Source organism: Muntiacus reevesi, chromosome 2 (genome assembly GCF_963930625.1).
Source record: "Muntiacus reevesi chromosome 2, mMunRee1.1, whole genome shotgun sequence".
NCBI lineage: Eukaryota > Metazoa > Chordata > Mammalia > Artiodactyla > Cervidae > Muntiacus > Muntiacus reevesi.
In genome coordinates, this window is record NC_089250.1 from 179,845,774 (window position 1) to 179,865,551 (window position 19,778).

General features: G+C 55.2%; 1 protein-coding gene across 1 annotated transcript in view; it reads left to right on the plus strand.

The window, feature by feature from the left end:
* Window positions 1-19,778, plus strand: part of RAB11FIP3 (RAB11 family interacting protein 3) — a 62,112-nt gene that overhangs the window by 9,580 nt on the left and 32,754 nt on the right. The gene's annotated exons all lie outside the window — the stretch shown is intronic.

The window sequence follows — 19,778 nt, forward strand, 5'->3', positions numbered from 1 at the left end:
AAGGAATATGTATGTATTTGCTTCTCTTTGCAGAAAGAAACATAGAAAGGATAGACTAGAAACTAATTAAAGTAACATCCAAGTAGGTGGTGGCAGGGGATGAGGTATCTGGGTGGAACTGAAACTTACCTGAGTATGCCTTTTTATATAATTCTGATTTTCTGAGTCATATAAGTATTCTACATCTTGAAAAAATACAATAGCATTGATAGAAAAAAAGAATACTTGAATTTAAATGGAAGCAAATGAACCTAGAAGTATCAGTATGTTGAATGATTATTAATAACATAACCATGTAGGAAAGCATTATTCCAGTCACACATAGTAGTACCCTGTATTCCTTTAGTGGGATATAGTCAGAAGAAAAAAAGAATAACGGAGAAACGTACTACAAATTAGGTTAGTTGTTGACAGGTGGGGGTAGTGCTGAACTGACTCTGGCCGTGTTTTAGAATGGAGCAAGTGAGCACCTGTCCTGGTGTTGGGAACCAGGGTTTTCTGGGAGCAAGGAGATGAAATGTGGTGGGAAAGAGGTGTGGAAGGGCTGAGTGAATGTGAGAGGGCCAGGTGCAGTGGCACTCCAGGAGGACTGAGTACGTCTGCTCCCTAGATCCTGGCTGCCAAACACCATTTTTCACTAAAGGGATCTGGGATCCTTGGAGAAATGAAGTATTCCAGATTCTGGGCAGAGGAAATTCAGTGTGAGGCCGGATTATCTTGTATCAGAAACCAAGGAAGTGATCAAAAATTGATGGGGACGTGTCAAAAAAAGAGCAGCCTGGATGGGTTCCTAATGGACAGATCTGGGCATTTTGAGCACAGAAAAGAATGACAATAATGGACACAGTGAATTTAGGGAGTCCACGGCACAGCGAGTGAAAGTCACAGGGGTGCTCCAGAGGGTGTGTGGGGCTTTTCGTGGACGCCTGCCAGTTCAGGTAGAGCCTGGAAGATTAGACATTCACCAAGGGAATAGCCAACTCAGTCAAGATCGTCACTGGTCGTCAGAAAGCATCGTGTGAGTGATTGACTGGTGGGGGGAGGGTAGATCCTCACACAGACTGCAGTGTCTGCAGCAGCGACTGCTCACAGAAGAGAGAAAGTTCTTTACACCAGAGGAATCCGGCCCCTCTGCCTTCAGCAGACGGTCAAACTCAGACCCGCTTAGACTGTGTGCCCCTCCGTGGGACCAGTGAGAGGGACAGCATTCTTGCCAAAAATGTTGAATTGAGTCAAGTAATGAGAAAGAATCTGACCCATACTATAGGGCATCTACATGACAGTTGCTTAGGCTACAGCCAGTCGTGCCCAACTCTTTACGACCCCATGACCTGTAGCCCAGCAGGCTCCTCTGCCTCTGTGATTCTCCAGCCAAGAATACTGGAGTGGGTTGTCATTCCCTTCTCCAGGGGGTCTTTCTGACCCAAGGATTGCTCGCATGTCTCTTGTGTCTCCTGCATTGCAGGTGGATTCTTTACCTCTGAGCCAACAGGGAAGCCACAGGACAGCTGCCTGGACCCTTCAAATATCAGTGTTCTAGACAAGGTGTCCTAAACAGGGAAAACTAGATTGGAGAAGTCTAAGGGATCATGACCATAAAGCCTGTCATTGACTGCATGCTAGAGTAAAAGAAAATAAAAACACAAAGGCCATTATTGGGACGATTGGGAAAGTTTGCGTCTAGATGTAACACTTGCTAGTAACAGTGTTCAATTCTTTGGGGTCATAATAGTGTTGAAATTGTGGTGGAGAAGGGTCCCTGTTGCCCAGAGGTACAGGTGGAAACGATCAGGCGGGTGTCTGGATGTCTGGGGCCGACTTTCCGTGGTGCCACAGGATGAGCACAGGTGTGTAGAAAGAGATGGAGAGCAACCGTGAGAAGATGCCAATCCCTGCTGACTCTGGGGAAGGGTGTGCTGGTATTACTTGAACTTTTTCAACGAGCTCGGCGTATTGCAAACTAAAAAGGAAAAATACAGTATGGGAAGTTCGTTGATGATAATCCACACTTCATCTTGTAGGAAAGTTAGATTGTGTGGCTTTCACCAATCCTCAAAACAAGCAACAAAAAGAAACAAAAAACTCCTGAATTCCCAAACAAGTGGAAGGAACATTACACCTATGCAGACAGGTTTTCCTTCTTACTGACTCAACCCCCATTCTATCATTTGTTGGCTCGTCAAGTACATGGGGTATCAGATGACACCTCTCTTTGACACAGTGGTTGAAATGGGAAATTAAAGGACTTCACTGGGGGTCTGCATGCCCAGGGCAGGGGGCCCGGATTCGATCCCTGTTTGAGGAGCTAAGATCTTACCTGTTGCACCTGAGAGTTTGAATACCAGGACTAAAAGATTCCGCATGCAGCAACGAAGGCCTGATGCAGCCAGGTAAATTAAAAGAAAGAAATGGGAAACTAAAATTCTTTTTAAACTAAGAATAGCTATATGATAAAACCACATATATATACGTGTGTGTGCTCAGTAGTTCAGTCATGTCCGACTCTTCGAAACCCAACGGTCTATGGCCTTCGAGGCTCCTGTCTATGGAGTCCTCCAGGCAAGAATACTGGAGTGACTTGCTATTTCCTCTTCCAGGGGATCTTCCTGATCCAGGTACTGAACCTGCATCTCCTGCACAGGCAGGCTCTCACCGCGGCACCCCCTGGGAAGCCCCGTGTATATAGTTGGCTGTGCTGGGTCTTCGCTGCAGCACGGTGTATGGGTGGAGCACGGCTGTAGAGCATGCGGGCTTCAGTTGTTGCAACCCGCAGGCTTAGTTGCCCGATCAGGGATCAGACCCACGTCCCCAACACTGGAAGGCAGATTCTTAGCCACTGGAGCACCAGGGAAGTCCCCCATATTCTTATTTATCAAGAGATTCCACTCCCCAAAGGGACGCAAACATCTTGTTCACCCACAGGTTCCCTCAGAGAGAGCCCCTTCCGCTCTCTAGTGACAGTGCTCCAGTGGGGTCAACCCATGTTTGAACACCTGTGTGGAAGGAGCTTAGAAATGCTCAGGGACCCAAAAACAACTTCCTGTGTTGGGGTAGTTCTGTGTATCTTCCGCTTTGTGTTTTGTCCTGTTATGGACATGGCTGGGTCTGCTGTGGAGCGTGTGTGCATACACGAAGGGAGCTGCGCGAGGCGGTCCTGAGGCTTATTCACTGTGGGTTCAGGTATCAACGCAGTGCAGCGAAATGGACTTGTGTGGGGCTGGTCTAACCACGGAGTTGCCTGTTCTCACTGCTGGCGGTGTAGGAAGCCTTGAAAGGTGGTACAGTGTGTGTTGTGACCTTAAGTGATGGTCGGGAGTCTCCGTGTGTGTGTGTGTGTGTGTGTAGGCTCTTGACGCCTTAGGCCACTGACGCATCAGCTGTCTCAGCCCCTTGCGTGTTTTTCAGTGTTAGTCAGTACCAAAGAGCCTTTGTTTGTGCGGGCTGTTTCTGTTGGTCTTTGCTGTATTAGAAACTGAACCAAAAAAAAAAAAAAAACCCATGGCTGTGTCTTTTTATTAATTCATTAAAAAATAATCCATTACATGTTCGCATTACTGACATATTTTGAAAAAAAGACTGCTTCCTACAATAGTGAGAGGAGTGGCGTTGTTTATCACTGTGGCAAGTCTCCTAAATGTCCGGCTTGACTGCAGAGAGCTGATTTCTTTCACATCCGCTTCTGCGAGCCGTCTGTCAGTGTCACGTAGCTGCCGGACAACTCCGCGGCCCATTTGGGAGAAAGCGTGAGGGGTGAAGGGAAGCGATGTCCCAGAGTGTTGAGACTGCCTCCCTTCTCAGACCCTGGGGTCCCGCGGCCTCTGGACCAGTGGCTGAGAACAGCTGTCTCACCTGCGCTCCTGACGTGGCTGTGTTGTGGCCTGATGGCCAGGTTTACACGCTCAGAGTCACCGATAGATCCCGAGGACCTGGGCTGCTGCGCTCCCCCCCCCACCCCGCCCCCGGCGTCTGCTCGGTCTGGTCTGAGCCGGTCACCCTGCACCCTTTCCTGGCAGTGCTGCCGGGCCTGGCCCTGGGGTCATGTTTGCAGAGCCACCTCCTGGGGGTTCTGAAAATACTTGCCTGCCTTTAAAGACCACACCTCCAGGCACATCTTAACCTCCCTCTTTTCCTCACTGCTGGGTTTATCCTGACAATGGTTTCCCCTGTGTTTACTTGGGGTGCACTGGGGAGGCTTCGGGGCTGCCCTCCGCCCTCGCTGCTCCATCTGGTAGGAGAGCGCAGACAGAGGTCTGTCTGCCGTGGCCTGCTCCTCCTGACGTGTCCCCGCTACCTTCAGTGCGGCTTGCTGTGTGTGTTTGCTGCTTTAATTCTGTGCTTTCGTTTGACTCTTTTGTGACGCTACGGATTCAAAAGACTAATGGTGTGTCCCGCACTCTCCTACCCCCACCCCCGCCGCACTCCCGGCTCCTCCCCGTTCAGTCTATACTGGTGTTCCCCATTCTAGATACTTCTTACTGACGTCTCCTTGGGGGAGTCACACCCACACATTTCCCTCTGTCTGCCCCACTCTTGTCAGTGCAGTTAACCCCAGTCTTCCTGAGTAGGCATCTGGGTTTGTCTTATCTTGACTACAGGCATTTCCCACGGCTGACCCGATTGTGAGCTGTGATCACACCTCCCTTCTGATGCACCTTTTTGCTTTTCCTGGAGTGAGTGATCATGTTAAGTTTCCCTTTGCTTAGTTGTCTGCACACCTGTCAGCCATTCCTTCTAACTTATCTGCTTGGATCTCATTGTCTGCTTGGATCTCAAGCAGTGTGTACCTCATTGTCTGCTCACCCCTTGGAGGTCTGGAGGGCTCACCTCCCACCTCCGGGAGCAACTGTGGTTGCGTCTCCCAAGTTGGCGCCCAGACCTGTGCTCCCCAGGCAGACTCTGGACCAGGCTTTGCTTCTCAGGGATGACGCATGGCGCTGGGTCGTCAGGCACCCGCTCCGCGTGCTAGCGTGTCTGTGTCCTCCACTGTGAGCTCCTGTTTGCTGGTCCCTGTGCATCTTGCGGAGCCCTGGGCCTTGCCTCTGGAGCCTGAGTTCCCTGGACCTCAGGAGGGAGGGGAGGAGCTTGCGAGTCCCTGTTTAAGTCCCCTTAGCCCCTCTCTCCCCCGCTCCCCATGCGCCCGGCAGGACGGCTCAGGCGCGGGCCTTTCTGTCTGCTCCACTGCCATCCTATGCCCAGGGCGGAGTGGGGTGTGCCACCCCTTTCCGCTCTTCCCCAAGGATTACCTGTGGGAAATCTGGGTCAGCAGCTGACTTGGTTTAGCCTTTCTCACTGTATTTTGTGTGTGTGTGAAAGTTTCTGTGTGTTGACAAAGTTCACACACATGAACTTGGGTTGTTGGCACCTTCGTGCTGTGGTCAGTGACGTCTGGGAGAGAAGCGCCATGCCCCCAGCTACACGGGTCACTGTGTGTACCTGACTGCTAAAGGCCACCGAGTTTGTGCCGGCAAAGTGGACGTTACTGCCTTGCTCGGAGTCGCAGCCATTTGAAGAGGTTCACCCGGGCTTGTGCTGTTTTCCAGCGCTCTGCTGTAGGGTCCAGAGCAGATCCCCAAGGGAGGAGCAGACAGTCCCTGACTGCGCTTCTAGAAACACCTCCCTTTTTCTCCAGGACATCCGTGCTGCGGCCGATGGGGGCCAGCGGGAGTCATCGTGAGACCTCAGGAAAGCAGCAGGGTTGAGGCTCCCAGGGGCGGAGGTGTGAAGAGGGGGTGTGGGGGCTGGAGGCTGGGGCCCTGGCGAGACACCCACCTGTTCCAGGTCTCTGTCCAGGGGAGGGCTGGCAGGGCCTAGTCCATAGGTGCTGTGAGCAGTGACTAGCGCAGGTGTGGTCCTGACCCAGGGCAGGGAGCGGGTCTGCTCTGCAGTTGCGCTGCACAGGCTTCTCACTGCAGTGGCTTCTCCTGTTGCAGAGCACGGGCCCAGGGCACGCGGGCCTCAGCAGTTGCAGCGCACAGTCCCAGTTGCTCCGCAGTTGCTCAGCATGTGGGATCGCTGCAGATCAGGGATCGAACCTGAATCTCCTGCATTGGCAGGCAGATTCTTTACCACTGAGTCACCGGGGAAGCCCTGGTTTATTCTTGCTTACTCTTTTCTTCTTTTGAGGTGACCTTTATCGGGAGGTGAAGGGTCTAGAGGAGAGCGTTCCCGCTGGAGCCAAGCCCAGGGAGAGGTCCGTGCGGGAGGATGGGGGGGCGCTTGAGGGGATGCTGCGCTGCGACCTTGAGGGGGGCTGGGCCAGGGCTCGAGGGGCTGAAGCAGCCTTAGGTGCCTTTAGTGCGGGGCACGGGGGTGGGGGGGCAGGTGCCAGGGAGTTTACGTGAGCAGGGTCGGGAATGAGACCGGCGTGTCCAGAAAGTGGTTGGGGGTGCAGAGGACAAGGGTGGATGGGAAGGCCCATGGGAGGCCGGGCCATGGACCCTGCGGTGCTCAAGGGGTGAAGTGGGGGAGGTGGGGGCTAGAAGAGGCTGCCGGGGGCAGAGAAGTGCCCACCCCGGCTGAAGGGTGCGGCCGTGTCCATGGGTGTCAGGCCAGGCTCCAGGGGAGGTCTGAGGGGTCAGCAGGTAGAAGTCCGTCCCAGAGCCTGGCTCCAGGGATGAGCATCGATGTCACCTTGCGGGAGTGGCCCCGGTGAGAGACCCTCTGCGGCGTCCCACGCCCCGGCTCGTCCGTTCCACTTGCCGGCCGTGCCCCCGTCCCTCCGCCGTCCCACCAGCCTCCGCCCCTCTGCTGGCCAGTCTGCTTGCCCTGGTCAGATCAGAGTGAGGGGCGCTCAGGGAGACACTGAGGGGCACTCAGTTTGAATTAGCTCCCCCCTGGGAGCCTTGGTCGCTCTTTTCTCGTGGAGGCCCTGCCGCCCGTGCTGTGCCCGGCCCGGCCCGGCCCGGCCAGCCCTGCTTTCCGGGGGCCGCACCCAGGCGGTCAGGCGGAGGCTCCTTGCTGGGCTGTCGGGGAGCAGCCGAGGCTGAAGCGGGCGACACAGGGCTGTGTTTCCAGCTGCTTCTGTGGGCCCCACCGCTGCTTCTCAGGCTGGGGCAGGGGCTGCCCCCTCCGCCCTCCTCCCTCTTCACCCCTCTCCTTTTTCCGCTCTTTTGCGGTTGTGTTTCATTCCAGCTTTGGGTGGGTTGGTCTACTTTACTAAAACCCAGGACTGACTTTTTGCTGTAGCAAACAAAAGGCCCTTTTATGAGAAAGTCTGTCCTTATCACCATTGATTCACTGGCTGGTGAGGAGAGAAGAGCCACAGTCGCCAGACATATTCCGCTTGGTGATTTTATTTTTAAAAACCGCCTTCGAAGAGCCTGCCTTCTGAGGAATTTTGTGAGAAGGACTGCTTCATGGGGCTTAAGCCCCACTTGGAGGAACATTTGGCTTTCTTTTTGCACTGAGAACTTTCTTGTGGGAGGGGTCTTTGCATTTGTGATGCATGAAACAAGAACCTGTTCTCAGGTTGGTATTGCCTTTAAAGCAGTAGCAAGATAATGTTCATTTACATAAATGAAAACATTCAAATAAAGGAGAAAACAAAAATCCCATCTGGCGTTGTGAATCATTTCAACCTTCCAGGCTTTAAATCATTGTTTCTATAAGAGAGAGAAATATTAATAAAACCAGAGTCACAATTAACTTACAATTTTAAGTCAGTCTGTTTTATCAGAATCTCAGTAGATTTGCTTCTAATGTGGTTTTAGTGCCTACTTTTCCATCATATGATTGAATGTCCTTAAACTTATTTGATTAATCCAAATTAAACTTATTTGATTAATCCATCTTTGGTATTTTAGGTTTTCATTTTTCTGCTGTTATAAGCTTTCTCCTAGCTAAATCTTCCTGTGCAGTCTTTGTTATGCCTTTAAGTTAAAGTCTTAAGAATGGAATTGCTGGGGAGACGTATATATATATATGAATATATTAAACTACTTTTTAGATTTTTTTTTACAGTATCTTCTAAACAAGTATTACCAATCTGATGTAGGAACAATGGTGTATCAGTGTGGTTTTGCCGTAGGAGTATATCTGACCTGATGTCTCTCTTACTGAAAGTCCTGTGAGTGGTGCTTTTGTCTTTGGAGTGTGTGTCTGTGTCACCGTGACGGCTGGCTGGCCTCTGTTTCTTAACCTGTGATGTGGGCGTCTGCGGAGCTATAAAACGTTACGAGTTTACATCTGCAGAGTTCCTTTGTTTTGTAGTATTAGCCCTTAACTTGTTTCAGATGGACCTGTTAGTCTGTATCTTTAAGGAATAAATACTGTCTTTGTTTTAGTTTAGCATTCTGCGTTTAAAGAGCAAAGTGCTGCAGATGAAGACAGAAGTGAACGGGATGATACTGGACAGAATGATAGCCTGAAAAATTTTAATTTTGTGCTGACTTGGTCGAATGATCTCTTGATAATCAAAAAAAGATTGTGATAATCATGGCCGTTAGGCCAGTTCTACAGTTAGCTTTTTTTAGCTCCAAAACTTAAAGGCCAGCATTTTAGAGCTCCTGGACTTTTTCAGTCCTCTCAAGACTTCTCGGTCATGTCACAGTCCAGGAGTCACTTTTAAGTTTAAACAAATCTCAGAACAGAACTCCTGAAACCCAGCCGCAGCTGCCACGGGCGTGGCTGTCCCTGGGCTGGTCTGGGGCTGGGCAGTGAGCGCTGGAGGCCTTGTCCCCTGTCAGGTGCTGGACCCGAGGCCTGAGTCCCCGGGGCCATCGGCCCCTGTGCTGGGTCTCCTGCGGGGAAGCGGTTCTGCCTGGAGACCCGAGGGCCGCAGAGCAGAGCCTGGCTTCTCCTCGGCTCTTGTCCACTTCCTCCCAGCAGTGTGCCACCCTGGGCTGGGTACAGGCTCCATGGTCTGCAGGACAAGTGCACCTGGAAGCTCTCCAGGAATGTGTTCTCCTGGAGGAGTTGGGGGCTCAGGTAGAAACCCCCAGTGTGCAGCGGGGGCGGGGTGCAGTGTGGGGAGAAGAGAAATTTACTAGCAAATCGTATTGTTTCTGCTGCAGATGTTCAGGCATGCATGCGTGTTAAGTCACTTTAGTCGTGTCTGACTCTTTGCGACCCTATGGACTATAGTCCATCAGGCTTCTCTGTCCAGGGGATTCTCCAGGCAAGAATACTGGAGCGGGTTGCCATGCCCTCCTCCTGGATATTCCTGACCCAGGGATTGAGCCCGTGTCTCTTAAGTCTCCTGCAATGTCAGGCAGGTGCCACTGAGCCACCTGGGGAGCCCTCCTGAAGGTGGAGTAGCGGGAGCAGGAAACGTCTGTGGAGAGTGACGGCTCCATGGAGCCGCAGTTCCCGGGTCAGTGTGAGCGCAGCCATGGACGCCGTCCCGCTGCACTGGTTCCGGTTCTGTGGGTCGGTGATCCTGTGTTACCTGAGCTGCCATGCACGGCTTCTGCTCCCGTGGGTCTTCACCCAGGCTGGAGGCCAGGGCTGCTCCCCCTCCTCTTCCGTCCAGACTCCACTTGCTGACGAGCCCGCTTCAGCCCCGCTTCAGCTCTAGCCTGGTCGCCCCCTGGGCCTGGGCACATGCCAGGATGTCAGACGGACGTCTCAGACTCATACCACTGCGGTTTCCCCAGCTAACTAACAGTCCCTGCTGTCCAGTGATGGGCCAGAGCCTCTCTCTCTCACCGGAAGTCTGGTCCACCCTGAGCCTAGCTGGCTGTGTGGTCAGGTTGCATCCAGCGTCCCGCCAGGTCTTGGACTCACCTGTGGCTCTGCCAGGACTGTGGGGGTGCTGCCTCGACGCCTGCGACCGGAGCCCGCAGGCGGCCAGATGGCACTGTCCAGGCAAATGCCGTGGCTCCCGTGCTCAGAGCTCTCCTGGGTGCTGGCCTCCTTCCCGGCACCGGCCCATCACTCGCCCTGGCCATCCCCAAGCGCCCTGAGGCGCTCTGTGCTCCGGCTCGACCACGCAGGCCCTGTGCCCTCTGCCCAGCCATGCCCTCTGCCCAACTGTGCCCTGGGCCTTGGGGCCCTCCACCATGCTCGTTCACATGATGGGCACAATTCAGTTCCTGGTGGCTGTGGGGCTGAGATCCCTATTCTCTTGCTGGTGGCTGGCAGGCAGTGGCCTTGGGTCCCAGTGGCTGCCCTCAGGTCCAGCCACATGGCCCTTACCACTCAGTGGCTTACTTCTTGTGGCCAGCTGCCTGCTACAGGGAACGCACACGACTGTCGCATCACATTCCCAAGCCCTCTCAAGGACCCTGTCCCCACAGCGTCCGGTCCTGGAGCCAGGTCTCTGCCCAGGGCACCTGTGATCAGGCCCCCCAGTCAACCAGTCTGGCTTGTTGGCTCTTTAGTGACCATTTTTATGTATAAACGGATGGTCAAGGACTCAGAGACCAAGAACAGAAAAGCAGAAGGCGCCTGAAGGGAATAGGGTCAGTGCAAAGAGCAGAAAGCTTGGAAAATGAAATGAGTTATAGTGTCAGATTAAATAAGGTATTGCATTCAGAGAACTGGTACACACCCTCAGAAGTTAAAAATGGAATAAAAGTGTTTCTTTAATAAGAAATTAGAAGTGAAGATCAAGTCAAGAATACATGGCAGAAGATTCTTTAAAAGACAAAGAGACTAGGAGATGAAAGATGAGGGAAGATGGAAGGGTCTGCGGGACTGACTGGTGGTGTTGGGGCGGAGATGCCTTCTGTGGGGTCCGGGGAGTGTCTGGGACCTGAGGAACCCAGCTGAGCACGCGGACCGGCTCCAGGTGGCAGGCTCTTCCTGTGAGTGGAAAGTGTCCCCAGCAAGCACGGTGAATCCTGTCAGCAGAGAGCAGGAGGAGAAAACAGCCTCCGCCCGAAGCATTAGGGCGGGCTTGGTGCAGGCGGGCAGGCAGGCTGCTGAGGGTGAGGGGTGGGAGCTCTGGGCTCACCGCGCACCCTGCTCATGCTGAGACGGAGGGCGCGGGCAAGGGGACCCGAGGAGACCCCAAGTGCGGGTGGGGCAGGGGATCTGACGGAGCAGGAGGTGTGCAGACGCTGGAGGCAGGGAACCCAGGAGACTCTGAAGTGGGGAGGAGATTAGGTACGGAAGGCAGTGAGGCAGTTTAAACGCGTCTGTCCAACGAGAAATATTGACATCGTCCGGGATGTGAACGCTGCAGAGGGCCTGGTTAGACTTGGGGTGGGGCCAGGGGGTGCGGGATTCTCATTTTTTAACCACAGGAGGCCAAAATGCAGCGTGTAAACCTGACAAGCCAGGAAGTACCACCAAGAGAGCGTTAGTTTCATGTCAAGGCAGTGACCCCCCCAAAATAAACTGTCGGAAGTTGAAGAACAGAGATGGGCTTCTGGACGGAGTAGGGTGGGCTGGTGGGAGGAAGGCAGGAGGTGTGTCCTGCTGCAGCGTGCGGCCCCGTGACTGCCAAGCTGAGTGCCTGTGCGCACCTCTGTGTGCCTGTGCGCACCTGTGAGTGCCTGTGCGCACCTGTGAGTGCCTGTGTGCACCTCTGTGTGCCTGTGCGCACCTGTGAGTGCCTGTGCGCACCTCTGTGTGTCTGTGCGCACCTGTGAGTGCGTGTGCACACCTGTGAGTGCCTGGACACACCTGTGAGTGCCTGTGCGCACCTGTGAGTGCCTGTGCGCACCTCTGTGTGCCTGTGCACACCTGTGAGTGCCTGTGCACACCTGTGAGTGCCTGTGCGCACCTCTGTGTGCCTGTGCACACCTGTGAGTGCCTGTGCACACCTGCGAGCGCCTGTGCACACCTGCGAGTGCCTGTGCGCACCTCTGTGTGCCTGTACACACCTGTGAGTGCCTGTGACACCTGCGAGTGCCTGTGCACACCTGTGAGTGCCTGTACACACCTGTGAGTGCCTGTGCACACCTGTGAGTGCCTGTGCGCACCTCTGTGTGCATGTGCACACCTCTGTGTGCCTGTGCACACCTGTGAGTGCCTGTGCACACCTCTGTGTGCCTGTGCACACCTGTGAGTGCCTGTGCGCACCTCTGTGTGCCTGTGCACACCTGTGAGTGCCTGTGACACCTGCGAGTGCCTGTGCACACCTGTGAGTGCCTGTACACACCTGTGAGTGCCTGTGCACACCTGTGAGTGCCTGTGCGCACCTCTGTGTGCCTGTACACACCTGTGAGTGCCTGTGCGCACCTCTGTGTGTCTGTGCGCACCTGTGAGTGCGTGTGCACACCTGTCAGTGCCTGGACACACCTGTGAGTGCCTGTGCACACCTGTGAGTGCCTGTGCGCACCTCTGTGTGCCTGTGCACACCTGTGAGTGCCTGTGCACACCTGTGAGTGCCTGTGCGCACCTCTGTGTGCCTGTGCACACCTGTGAGTGCCTGTGCACACCTGCGAGCGCCTGTGCACACCTGCGAGTGCCTGTGCGCACCTCTGTGTGCCTTTACACACCTGTGAGTGCCTGTGCGCACCTCTGTGTGCCTGTACACACCTGTGAGTGCCTGTGACACCTGCGAGTGCCTGTGGACACCTGTGAGTGCCTGTGCGCACCTCTGTGTGCCAGTGCACACCTGTGAGTGCCTGTGTGCACCTGTGAGTGCCTGTGCGCACCTCGAGTGCCTGTGCATACCTGTGAGTGCCTGTGCGCACCTCGAGTGCCTGTGCATACCTGTGAGTGCCTGTGCGCACCTCTGTGTGCCTGTGCGCACCTCTGTGTGCCTGTGCACACCTGTGAGTGCCTGTGCACACCTCTGTGTGCCTGTGCACACCTGTGAGTGCCTGTGCGCACCTCTGTGTGCCTGTGCACACCTGCGAGTGCCTGTGCACACCTGTGAGTACCTGTGCGCACCTCTGTGTGCCTGTGCACACCTGTGAGTGCCTGTGCACACCTGCGAGTGCCTGTACACACCTGTGAGTGCCTGAGCGAAACTCTGTGTGCCTGTACACACCTGTGAGTGCCTGTGCACACCTGCGAGTTCCTGTGCGCACCTCTGTGTGCCTGTACACACCTGTGAGTGCCTGTGCGCACCTCTGTGTGCCTGTGCACACCTGAGAGTGCCTGTGCGCACCTGCGAGTGCCTGTGCACACCTGTGAGTGCCTATGTGCACCTCTGTGTGCCTGTACACACCTGCGAGTGCCTGTGCACACCTGCAAGTGCCTGTGCACACCTGTGAGTGCCTGTGCACACCTGCGAGGGCCTGTGCACACCTGTGAGTGCCTGTGCGCACCTCTGTGTGCCCGTACACACCTGTGAGTGCCCGTGCACCCCTGCGAGTGCCTGTGCACACCTGCGAGGGCCTGTGCACACCTGTGAGTGCCTCTGTGCACCTCTGTTTGCCTGTGCACACCTGCGAGTGCCTGTGCACACCTGTGAGTGCCTGTGCACACCTGCGAGTGCCTGTGTGCACTTCTGTGTGCCTGTGCACACCTGCGAGTGCCTGTGCACACCTGTGAGTGCCTGTGCGCAGCTCTGTGTGCCTGTGCGCACCTGCGAGTGCCTGTGCACACCTGCGAGTGCCTGTGCACACCTGTGAGTGCCTGTGCACACCTGCGAGGGCCTGTGCACACCTGTGAGTGCCTGTGCACACCTGCGAGGGCCTGTGCACACCTGTGAGTGCCTGTGCGCACCTCTGTGTGCCCGTACACACCTGTGAGTGCCCGTGCACCCCTGCGAGTGCCTGTGCAGACCTGCGAGGGCCTGTGCACACCTGTGAGTGCCTCTGTGCACCTCTGTTTGCCTGTGCACACCTGCGAGTGCCTGTGCACACCTGTGAGTGCCTGTGCACACCTGCGAGTGCCTGTGTGCACTTCTGTGTGCCTGTGCACACCTGCGAGTGCCTGTGCACACCTGTGAGTGCCTGTGCGCACCTCTGTGTGCCTGTGCACACCTGCGAGTGCCTGTGCGCACCTCTGTGTGCCTGTGCACACCTGCGAGTGCCTGTTCGCATTTCTGTGTGCCTGTACACACCTGTGAGTGCCTGTGCACACCTGTGAGTGCCTGTGCGCACCTCTGTGTGCCTGTGCACACCTGCGAGTGCCTGTGCGCACCTCTGTGTGCCTGTAGACACCTGTGAGTGCCGTGCACACCTGCGAGTGCCTGTGCACACCTGTGAGTGCCTGTGCGCACCTGTGAGTGCCTGTGCGCACCTCTGTGTGCCTGTGCACATTGTGAGTGCCTGTGCACACCTGTGAGTGCCTGTGCGCACCTCTGTGTGCCTGTGCACACCTGTGAGTGCCTTGCACACCTGTGAGTGCCTGTGCACACCTGCGAGTGCCTGTGCGCACCTCTGTGTGCCTGTAGACACCTGTGAGTGCCTGTGCACACCTGTGAGTGCCTGTGCGCACCTCTGTGTGCCTGTGCACACCTGCGAGTGCCTGTGCGCACCTCTGTGTGCCTGTAGACACCTGTGAGTGCCTGTGCACACCTGCGAGTGCCTGTGCACACCTGTGAGTGCCTGTGCGCACCTGTGAGTGCCTGTGCGCACCTCTGTGTGCCTGTGCACACCTGTGAGTGCCTGTGTGCACCTCTGTGTGCCTGTACACACCTGTGAGTGCCTGTGCGCACCTGCAAGTGCCTGTGCACACCTGTGAGTGCCTGTGCACACCTGTGAGTGCGTGTGCACACCTGTGAGTGCCTGTGTGCACCTCTGTGTGCCTGTACACACCTGCGAGTGCCTGTGCGCACCTGCGAGTGCCTGTGCACACCTGTGAGTGCCTATGCACACCTGCGAGTGCCTGTGCACACCTGTGAGTGCCTGTGCACACCTGTGAGTGCCTGTGTGCACCTCTGTGTGCCTGTACACACCTGTGAGTGCCTGTGCACACCTGCGAGTGCCTCTGCACACCTGTGAGTGCCTGTGCACACCTGCGAGTGCCTGTGCACACCTGTGAGTGCCTGTGCGCACCTGTGAGTGCCTGTGCGCACCTCTGTGTGCCTGTGCACACCTGTGAGTGCCTGTGTGCACCTCTGTGTGCCTGTACACACCTGTGAGTGCCTGTGCGCACCTGCAAGTGCCTGTGCACACCTGTGAGTGCCTGTGCACACCTGTGAGTGCGTGTGCACACCTGTGAGTGCCTGTGTGCACCTCTGTGTGCCTGTACACACCTGCGAGTGCCTGTGCGCACCTGCGAGTGCCTGTGCACACCTGTGAGTGCCTATGCACACCTGCGAGTGCCTGTGCACACCTGTGAGTGCCTGTGCACACCTGTGAGTGCCTGTGTGCACCTCTGTGTGCCTGTACACACCTGTGAGTGCCTGTGCACACCTGCGAGTGCCTCTGCACACCTGTGAGTGCCTGTGCACACCTGCGAGTGCCTGTGCGCACCTCTGTGTGCCTGTGCACACCTGTGAGTGCCTGTGCGCACCTCTGTGTGCCTGTGCACACCTGCGAGTGCCTGTGCACACCTGTGAGTGCCTATGCACACCTGCGAGTGCCTGTGCACACCTGTGAGTGCCTGTTCACACCTGTGAGTGCCTGTTCACACCTGTGAGTGCCTGTGCGCACCTGTGAGTGCCTGTGTGCACCTCTGTGTGCCTGTACACACCTGTGAGTGCCTGTGCACACCTGCGAGTGCCTGTGCACACCTGTGAGTGCCTGTGTGCACCTCTGTGTGCCTGTACACACCTGTGAGTGCCTGTGCACACCTGCGAGTGCCTGTGCACACCTGTGAGTGCCTGTGTGCACCTCTGTGTGCCTGTACACACCTGTGAGTGCCTGTGCACACCTGTGAGTGCCTGTGCGCACCTCTGTGTGCCTGTGCACACCTGCGAGTGCCTGTGCGCACCTCTGTGTGCCTGTACACACCTGTGAGTGCCTGTGCACACCTGTGAGTGCCTGTGCACACCTGCGAGTGCCTGTGGACACCTGTGAGTGCCTGTGCGCACCTCTGTGTGCCAGTGCACACCTGTGAGTGCCTGTGTGCACCTGTGAGTGCCTGTGCGCACCTCGAGTGCCTGTGCATACCTGTGAGTGCCTGTGCGCACCTCGAGTGCCTGTGCATACCTGTGAGTGCCTGTGCGCACCTCGAGTGCCTGTGCATACCTGCGAGTGCCTGTGCACACCTGCGTGTGCCTGTGCACAGCTCTGTTTGCCTGTGCACACCTGCGCTCAATAACTATGTGGTTGCTGCTTTCCCTCCTTAGTCTCCGGCCTGGGTTAGGGGTCCAGAGGTGTCCTGTAAGGAATGACGCTTCCCCTTCTGTTTTGTGCAGAGAGGTGATGGTTAGGCGAGAGGGCATGCTGCCCTTACATGGCCAGAAGCAGGGCCTGGTCATCCCTGGTCAGCGGAGAGACGAATGGGGGGCCCACAGCACCGTTCCTGGGGGCTGACATGCAGGGTTGAGTGGGAAGCCTTTGTTTCCAGCGGCGCCCCCTCTTCGCCCTGATTAACGGGGTGCATGGGAGGGGCAGACGTGTCCTCTGCTAGTCCTGTAAATGGTTGCATCCTTTCAGCATGTTTGCATAAAGCTCGACTGTTTTCCCAAGTATTCTCATGTGCATTTTAAGATTTTATTGTCTCTAAAATTACACAGAGACAGCTCTGTGGATATATTAGAAACCACTGAACTGTACCCTTTAAGTTGGTGAATTGTATGTCTGTAAAGCTGTTAACAGATATAAAGTGGTCAGGAGGGCTGTGTTGCCCGAAGCGGCTGGAGGCACCCCTGCCCTGGAGACTGGCCTCCCTGACCCCCGCCTCCCACACGAGCAACATCCTCTTGGTGTTGAGCTGGGCGGGCAGCAAGCTCTCAGAGCCTCGGTGACGACAGATGCGGGGACAGCAGCTTCCGAGGCCCCCGTCCTGGAGTGTGTCAAGATGAGCCGCTGGTCACAGATTTCAGCTGGGTCCTGAGTAGCTGCCCTCCATCCACGGCGGACACGACTGGACACTGCAGCATCCACGTCTGTGCACAGATTCCTGAATGTGATGCACGCCTCTCGAGGGCATGAGGAATGACCTTTCTATCTGAGACCAGCACCATGCTTCCCTTCTAGCATTTTCTAAGCCCTCCCCCTTAAACCAGGGTTGGTTAGTCGGTTTGTAAGAGGTAATCGAGGGTCACCCCTCCAGCTGCAGAGGCAGGTGGCCTCCGGGTGCCTCCAGGTGCAGGGGTGGTGCAGCTCGGGTGGCTCAGAGGCATCCTTGGCAGCGGGGAGAGCACGCAGCTGCTCCCGAGATGCCCCTGGAGAGATGGTCATTCTCAATGCCTGGACGTTATGGTCATTCTCGGTGAGTGGACGTCTGGGCTGTCTCCATGGGCCATCACCCATCAGGTGTCTGTAACCCTTCATGTATGAGTGCGTTCATCTGCTCTGATTTCTCTTAAGCAATACCTAGAAGTGAAATGACTGAATTGTGTGTAGGAGTTAGGCTGACCTTCTGAGCAATCTCGAGTTTTCCAACCTGGCTGTGAAATTTTCCAGTCGCGGCAGCATTCCTCCACACCCTGCAAACACCTGGTGTGCGTGTGCAGCCATCTTAAGTTCTAGCCGTTCAGACACACGTTGACCTCACTGCAGTGGGATTTACATTCCCTAATGGTCTTGAGACCTGAGTCGACTGAACCTTGTTTTACGGTCCAACCTACACTGTGCCCTGATAAATGTTCCCCGTGTCCTTGGAAGGATTCTGCTTTTGCAGGCTGGAGCGTTGTCAGTGTTGGTTTACGTTGAGCTGCTTCTGGTAAGACGGCTGTTCTGTCAATGCTATGGTTCAGGGACAGTAGTAACCATACGGGGCAGGAGAGAGGGTGGAGCTTCCTGGAGCTTCTGTGGCTGGAGGGCACAGTGAGTGGGGAAGTTGACCTGGCATCTTCTCCTGAGACTCTGTCTGCACAGGGCTTCCCAGGCGGCGTGTGGTAAAGAGCCCACCTGTCAGTTTAGGAGACTTGAGAGACTCGGGTCCAATCCCTGAGTGGGGAAGATCCCTTGGAGGCAGGCACAGCAACCCACTCCAGGAGTCTTGCCTGGAGAATCCCGTGGACAGTGGAGCTTGGCGGCCTACAGTCCTGGGGTTGCACAGAGTTGGACACGACTGAAAGGACTTAGCACGCATGCGTGTCTGCACAGCTGTAGCGGAAGCAGCACGATTTGCCAATAAATTTCTCATGTTAGAAGAAGCATGTGGGAGCCGGTCTGTCTGCCTACAGCTGGTTGCAAAGTAGGGCTCTCTTGTGAATGTTTCTATGGCTTCCCATATCTGTTTGCCCAGGGAGGTGCTGGCTGGCTTGGATGGGGTGTACGTCGCTGGGCTTGGTTTTCTGTCTCTTATGTGCAGAAAGAGCAGGTTCTTAATTTCCAGACCTGTTTTTGTTTTTTCCTCTGAAACCTCCAAATGGAGTACTTTGGCCTTGGGAAATTAGAACCATCCCCTAAATCATCAGCCCCATGGATGTTGATTTATCTTCCAAATTTTGAAGAAAAAGAAAGTGGACTTCAGAAAATGCCTGCTTCAACTCAACAGGAGCTTATTCTAACATGGTAACTAATTAACAATTTGCTTTAAAAGCACTGGTTAATATTTCCTAAGGAAAATCTTGGTACTTTGTGTCCAGTTGTAGCTTCTTTGTTGAAATTCTTAGGAATCCAAAGGACAGATTGGCCCTGGTGGAGTTCAGGCCCCCAGCAAGGCGCTCCCCAGACATCAAGGCTGAGTGAGGTACTGAGCGAGGACTCAGCCTCCGTGGTTTCAGGAGGCACCTGCTGAGTGGACTTCCAAGCCACCGTTTCAGGGACACATGGGCCCTATGGTGGAGGGCCGGCGGGGCCCCTGGGCTGCGTGTCAGTTGGCTCGAGGTGGTCCCCACCCTGCAGGTCAACAGTGGGGGAAGGCTGAGTGTGGCAGCGCCCCCAGCCTGCCCTGTGCAGAGCGGTGTTTGTGGTGGCGTGGGCGGGTGGGCCCAGCACACCGGATGCCCTGCCGACCTCACCCGCCCCAAGGGTGCCCTGTCCAAGGGTGCCCTGTCCACGGGCAGCCCCGTGTGGTCCGAGGGCCACTCTCCCCCTGGCTGACCCACTCCGCCTTCCCACCCTTTCCTCCCCAGTCTTTCCTCTCTGTCTCTTGCTCCTCTGATCCTTTTCTTTGTTATTTTCATTTGGGAGAGTTCCGCAGAGAGAGCTGGGCGGTGCCTCCCGGTGCCCCTGCCCCCGCCCCTACCCCACGTGTAACCGCATATGTGCCTTAGCCTCAGAATAGTGCAGTGTGTATCAAAAAGCAGTGCACTTGGGAAATTACCGAAATACCATTGTCTTACTTGTAAAGAGTAACCACCGTTCCTTAATATCATCAAGTATTCAGTCAGTACTCAAGTTTCTAATTATTTTTTAAATGAGAGTAAATTTTTAAAATTTGAGTCCAGATGCAAGAAGTCCCCCCATGGTAGGGTAGGTCAGTGTGTCTCCTGAGTCTCCTAGGGAGTCTTCTCCTCTTGAAGACAGCAGGTCCTCTGTTTGTCAGGGTCCCTGGATTGGGTTTTGCTGGTCACACCCCCTATAGTGTTGGCATGTATGCCTTTGATCATAGTTGTTCAGACACTGTTATGTCCAGCTCTTTGCGACCCCGTGGACTGCAGCATGCCTGTCTTCCCTGTCCTTCACCACCTCCCGGAGCTTGCTCAAACTCATGTCCATTGAGTCGGTGATGCCATCCAGCTGTCTCGTTCTCTGTTGTCCCCTTCTCCTCCTGCCCTCAATCTTTCCCAGCATCAGGGTCTTTTCCAGTGAATCGGCTCTTCACATCAGGTGGCCAAAGTATAAATCACTTGATTTTTGCATATTCAAAGGATTTCTTCCCTTTTCCTTTAAAGTCTAAGAAATACACCGGAGTAAGTCTTCGGTGAGATT